General features: G+C 39.1%; 1 protein-coding gene across 1 annotated transcript in view; it reads right to left on the bottom strand.

Moving 5' to 3' along the window:
* The window catches only part of LOC140940558 (DELTA-stichotoxin-Hcr4a-like), a 25,558-nt gene extending 22,173 nt beyond the window's left edge, over positions 1 to 3,385 (bottom strand). The window contains exon 1 of the mRNA XM_073389544.1: positions 3,349 to 3,385. The gene's annotated coding sequence lies outside the window, so the exon portion shown is untranslated. The remainder of the gene's footprint in view (positions 1 to 3,348) is intronic.
* Positions 3,386 to 7,072: the final 3,687 nt, after the last annotated feature.

The raw sequence follows: 7,072 nt of genomic DNA, 5'->3' as shown, positions 1-7,072 counted from the left end.
CGGAAAACCGCTTATAAAAAAAAAATCTAGATGACCGTTCCATTTATGTACAATTTTCGAAGCCTCTAATAAATTCCCTACGATTTTCAATGACAATTTTGTTGTTTTTTTTACTGCCCAGGTTAGGCCTTTTTTTTTTCGTTCAAAAAAGGAAACCTGAAATTTTCGCATTCAAAACTGTGAAGGTGAGTCAGGGAGGAATCAAAAAATGTATACTGAAGCCCTTGAAATTTCGACAAGACTCAAGTTCCCCTAGGATGACCGCACAGGTACAAACGTCATAGCGTCGCTTAGAATGCATTCAGTTCTATCAAGAGAGGATAAAGGCCCCTTCATCCTCTCTTGGTTCTATAGATCTTAATAGTAATCTGGACACGTAAAGAGTGTTCTCAATGTATTTAGGAGGAAACCGTCTTTGGGCACCTCTGCTTTATAAAGAGGAGAATTGACTAAATAAACGTCATGCACTGAAAAAAGAAAATATTTGTTTCAGATAATCAACAACTGGTCTCATTGCTTCCGGCTTAAATTCAGGAGTTACTTTTACCACTGAAAACTGTGAAATGGTGGTGAAGTTGACGGTGTCTGTATGGAGTTTGGGTGATTAAGAATCATTTGCCACGAATCTCTGTATTGGGTCATATGTGGGCGTATCCTAAAGACGTCACAATGAGAACCAACCATACAATCAGGGACCACTGTCGAAATTTCGCCATATATAGGCATCGTTATGTTAAGCTACAGTTTAAGGACTTTTCCTCAGAAACGGCCTCAGAAGATACAATAAGTGGACTCGCCAGCTTTAGCCAGCGTTTACCCATAGGCAAATAGCTAATGCACACACATCACGAGCTTTTGTTATATTACAGTGGTTAATTTTAATTAGTTATCACACCACGGAACGAAAGTAAACCAAATGATTTTCGGACTTCTCTAGTTTCAAAAGGGTACTTTAATTTACAAGCACACGATCTTGTTTTATTAACAACAATTGGTATGATGTGATGTCCTTGTCTTTAATTAACATCGATACTACGTTTTTTAAAGGCCATTTAGACATTTAATAGTCGAAAAGACCACGTTTTCGAGTTGACTTTGTAGCCAGGCTTTCTTACTTAGCAGCCCGGCCTTCTCTGGAACGCAGACCCCTTCAAGTGTTCATTCTTTTTTCTTTTCTTTTGCCCGACCGACCGACCATCACAAGAGACGGGGCGAAGGGAAACGAAACATTTTATTCGGGTGGCCAAATTCGAATTTCCAGTGATGACTTTCTGGACTGAATAAAACGTTGGCACATTTGTATATTCCACCCTCATAACAGCTTAATTGCCCCCGCAGATTTATCTCACCTGTTGTATGGACTATGTGTGAACATCTTCATTATGAATCGGCTTATTTCAAACAGCTACACAACGAGCAAGAATACTATTAACCGACAATATACAGAGCGGGGGCAGCTGTAGTGCCAACTATTACCAGTGAGATACTACTAACCTTTAAGCGTGTTTGAGTATCCCCTCCCGCTTTCTGGCTTCAATACAAAGTGAACAATAATCTCTAGGGGGTTGATGAAATCTTAAATGTGGACACTGGTAATATGACTTCGTAATCGGCTATATTGAGGTCAGCTCCTGATTGAGGTAATTATCTAATTATTTGATATAGTCATCACAAAACCATTTGTGGCAGGTACACGTAATATGAACTCCAATTTCCATTAAGAAGTATACATTATTTATTGAGGGATGAAAAAACGCTTTTTAGTTAATGAATTGCATCCACAGGGAATTCATGTGGATCAGAAAACCATCAACCTTGAGTTCTGTGTTAACCAACAGACCGTATTGGAATAGTGATGGGTAATTTTGTGTTATATAATAGTTTCGGGTTTGATTTAGAAATCGAGACGCCTGTTTGAATTTACTCGATGGTTATGTTTCAGATTTCATCTTTATAGGTTATCGGGGTGCTCGCGATCACCATTGACAGTGAGAGAGATAGCCGGACGGGAGGCCAACGATAAAAACCTTACATGATAATCGACCTAATCTGTAAACAAAAATAAATAAATAAACGCCTCCCCTCCGCTGTGAAAATATGAGAAGCCCCTCCCTAATTGACGCCCTTTATGAGAATTACTCCAAAAGGCTCAGTAGGGATTGCAAAATCTTTTCATTCATTTAGTTTTCTCCCTCAATTAACAAACAAGGATTTGCCTATTTCATCTTGCATTGTTCAGTGTCAAGTTTAGAGTCACTGAGGATAGACTAATGATGGCAACACAATCACCCTAAGCGAGCAGTCTGATATCGATGTTAGGATATGTAAGAGTGCAATGATATAGATTTCTAGACGGCCTAGACGTATCAATTGATGGAGCGGATATTCGAATTCCGCCAATTTTAAACTCTCTTGATACTTTCGCCGAAAGCATATTTGCTTTGTTGAGCTTGTTACAGTTATGAGAATAAACGCCTCTCTGTTTTAAACGCCTCCTATCTATAACACGCCCCCACTTGGACCCCTAACCTGGACCTTTATTAGATCATTTCCCCCCTTGTTAACAACAAGGCTTTGTTGATTTGCACATTGCTCAATCCTAAACAAAACCGGTGGGATGTTCAGTGAATGCTTTAAGATTTTAATTTTTCATGTCCGGAACTGAGCAATTCCTCTGGATATCTTTTTAAGTGCTGCTTGTTTTCTCCTATGATTGAACTCTTGAAAGTCACGCGAGCAACATGGCCCCAGTGATTGCAAGCTGGTTTGTCCAACAATGCCGCGTATGCAGGGCAAACCAGAAAGTTCAGTATTAAAGGAGACAGGGAAAGTAAAAGCAGCACGTATTTCAGCAACATTTTTTTCCGACAACAGGCTATGTTAGTTCTTAGCAAAAGAAAGAGACGTTCTAATATCTACGGTGCTTACTGCTTAGGCAAATTTTCGCCTGAAAACTGTATGGGCAGGCCAGGGATGAGAGGCGTTTCAGTGAAAACGATCAATGAGAGATCCAATGCGCGCTGGTAAAATTACTCTTAACTCTGGTTACTCTGGTGTTTTTCAAATACGAAAGGGAAATAGGGTAATCATCTTAAGCCTTTCTCAAGCTATAAAAATTTCCAGACAAAATGTGCTTCCTCACACATATATTTTACAGAAAACAATCGTTGGGTGGCCCTGACCGAATACGAATATAAACCGAACCTCAAGGCTCCATTCCATTAAGGAATGAATCCAGCAATTTTTTTTGTAAAATTCGAATTTTCAGTGATGACTTTCCGGGCTGAATTAAACGTTGGTACATCTGTATATTCCGCTTTCATAACAGCTTAATAAGATACTACTGACCTTTTACGCGTGTTTGAGTATCCCCTCTTTCTGGCGTCAATACAAAGTGAACAATAACCTCTCGAGGGTTGATGAACTCTTTGATGTGGACAGTGGTAATATGACCTCTTAATCGGCTACCGGACAATTATCTAATTATTTGATACAGTCATCACAAAGCCATTTGTTGCCGGTACACGTAATATGAACTCCAATTTCCATTAAGAAGTATACATTATTTATTGAGGGATGTAAAAACGCGTTTTAGTTAACGAATTGCATCCTCAGGTAATTCATGTGGATCAGAAAACCATCAACCTTGAGCTCCGTGTAAACCATCAGGCCGTATCGGAATTGAAAAGTGCTAGTTGTGTGGGATGGGTAATTTTGTGTTAAATAGTAGTTTTGACTTTGATAAATTTTTGGATTCAGGATCTATACAGGTTATCGGGGTGCTGGCGTGAGGCCACCGATGACACCTAATCTTGCGCTTAAGCATATCTGAAACTCTCACACTTTCAGTCTCGTCCCCAGAGCCTCCGTTACTTTTGTCCAGCGGATGAGGCAAATCGGTACACTATAGGAATCATATATGAAGTATCTACCATCCTCGTCGCTGGACAAAAGGATCGCGGCCTCTGGGAACGAGACTCTCACACTTTTCGTCCCTTATAAGGGAATCCGGATTCCAGAATCCGGGAATTGTTTTGCTTGCGGAATCCGAAATCCTGTGCTTTGGAATCCGGAATACAACTCAAGGAATCCAGCCGATCCAAGTTCCACTGTAAGAGACTGGAATCCAGTACCTGGAATCCGGAATCCGCGGCGTAGAATCCAGAATTCAAGACTGTCTTGGATTTCTTGACATGGTGAGACACTTTAAAAGTTCTTTTCGGAGATAATTCACTTTAAATAAAAGAATGGTTAAAACGAAGAAAATCAAAAATATTTACACTCGGTAAAGGTTTCGCGTTGATGCAAGAACAACTGAATATATTTTAAGGGTTAAGGTAAAATTTGCGCACGCAAAACAGGGTACAACCAGATTTGTGCAACTATAAATTAGTGATGAAATAAGACTACCGTAAACCTAATAAACTCCCACTTCCAAATAAACGCCTCTTATCTAATAAACGCCCCCTCTACGCTGTGAAAATTTTATTAGACGCCCCTCTTCAATAGACGCCCCCTATGAGAATTACTCCAAAATACTAGGAATTAGCAAAAAGCAGCAAAATCTTTTAATTCATTTAGTTTCCTCCTTTGATTAACAAGGCTTTGCGTATTTCATCTTGTTCAATGTCAACTTTAGAGTGGACTAATGATGGCAACACATGACCCTGAGCGAGCATTCTGACATCGATGTTACGATTTGTAAGAGTGATATGGATCTCTAGACTGCCAAGACGTATAAATTGATGGAGTCAGGATATTCCACCACTTTAAAACTCTCTTGATATTTTTGCCGAAAGCATATTTGTTCTCTTGAGCTTGTTACAGTTATGAGAATAAACGTCTCCCTCTCTCTCTCTTTTAATAAAAAAGCCCTCCTATCTATTAACCGCCTCCGCTTGGATCCCTAAAATTAAATAAACGCCCCGGGCGTTTATTAGGTCATTTTCCCCCTAGTGAACAACAATGCTTTGTTGGTTTGCATATTTCTCACTCAGTCCTAGACAAAACCAGTGGGATGTTCAGTGAATGCTTTAAGATCATGATTTTTGATTTTTTATGTTTACAAGTAATTCTTGTTGAGTCTCTTTTTAAGTGTTGTTTGTTTTCTCCTATGATTGAGCTCTTGAAAGTCACGCGAGCAACATGGCCCTTGTGATACATATATGGTTTGTCCCAAACAATGTCGCGGAAAACCGACGTATTTCAACAACGGTTTTCCCGACAACAGGCTATGATCGTTCTTAGCAAAAGAAAGAGACGTTCTTAAATCTACGGTGCTTGTTTAGCAAAATTTTAGCATGAAAGTTATTCATAGTGAAAAGTGTATGCGCAGGCCAGGGGTGAGGGGCGTTTCAGTGAAAACGATCACTAAGAGATCCAATGCGCGCTGGTGAAATTAGTCTTAACTCTGGTAAGTCGAGTGTTTTTCATCGCGGAACATAATCATTTATAACTTTAAGCCGTCATTTTATTCCCTGGAAAACAGTTGCGATGGGGGTTTACACGCTCACCCACACAGGTACACATTAATATGATAATGCATATCTAGCATTCTGATTGGTTCACTCAATCTCGGTTATCATTTTATGTTTGCTCATGTACCTTGATTTGACCTAATATGGAAAACAACAAAATTTCCCTCGGACAAAGCGGCGGAAAAAAGTAGATCTACCGACGAAATAAAAGAAAAAAAAACAGAAAATGCCATAGCGGCAGCGACAAAAAAGCTACAAACTTTGGTTTGAAATTATTTAATGGTACTCCGAAGAAATTATAAGCTTAATTCTTCCTTACGTCGAGCTGATTATTTAACAACAACAACAACAACAACAACAACAACAAAGTTTACCTTAAAAATTTTCAGAATGGCTAGCACGTCCTTGTAGGAGTAAGTTTTCAAAACCACTGGCAGATTTTTTGCTTGTTTGAAGAGCTTTTACATCTCTTAACACTTTCGCATGTCCATAACGGGCCTCAAGTGAATCCTACAACGAGCGGCTTTCCTTTTAACAGCAACAACCATGAACTACACACTACAGCTCGGATTCAGTGGAGGAAGAAAAGGAAATTGAAGAGCAATCAGGTCGACCTATCCAGCGACAAATTCCACAGTCACAGCGAGGTAAAGCGAAAACAGTACTTGTCGAGAATAATTAAAGCACAGCGTCCGTCCCTTTCAGATTTTTCATTCAACTAAGTTCGCAAGCGGCGCACATGTCATGTGATTTTCCCTTGGTTTACCGGAAGTTACATTAATATCCGGTCGTTTAGTAATTTACTAAAATTCAGTTGTAATAACCAGACGTTTGGAGTTTAAAAAAGTTTAATAAAACTATTAATTCATTCCCGCTTGTTGGATATGAGGCAGTTATAGCCAACTCGGCGCTACGCGCCTCGTTGGCTATTTACAACCTCATCATATCCAACGCGCACTCATTGAATAATTGTTAAATATTTTTTTATTTGACTTTCCGTCATTTCGAGGACGGTTAGATCATCGGCAAGTTATACAAGGTTTCAAAACAACCATTTTTGGACTTGACCTTTTCCTTTATGAGAAAGGTAATGAGGTTCTTTTATATCTTGCTAACTTTTAAAGTTAAAAGACGTTGAACCAGCAGGAAACTTACAACATGTGATATCACTTTTTAATGATAGAAAATAAGGAAAAACTAGTAATGTGGATATTGGCTCTAAACTCCATTAAGGAAAGTCCATTATTCATAGAAATAATGTGGATAGAGGTAACATGAACTCCAATCTGACTACATGACTACTCTCAGGTAATATAATATCTAATCTCCATTAAAGATACTTCATTATTCATCGCAATACCGGTGGATAATGGCAAACAAGGAAAAACTAGTAATGTGGATAATGGCTCTAATCTCTATTAAGGAAAGTCCATTATTCCCATGGGACGGGATAGAGTTAATATGAACTCTATTCTGACTACATGACTACTCTCAGAAAACGCGGCCTGATTCGCTGATCGCAATGCCTAAATGAGCTTTTGCCTTAAAAAAGGAAAGCGAAAATGCTCGACGCGCAAGCTAGAAAACGTTTTTAA

Source organism: Porites lutea, chromosome 6 (genome assembly GCF_958299795.1).
Source record: "Porites lutea chromosome 6, jaPorLute2.1, whole genome shotgun sequence".
Classification (NCBI taxonomy): Eukaryota; Metazoa; Cnidaria; class Anthozoa; order Scleractinia; family Poritidae; genus Porites; species Porites lutea.
The sequence above is the reverse complement of the archived record's forward strand: the minus strand, read 5'-3'. Positions and strand labels throughout refer to the sequence as shown.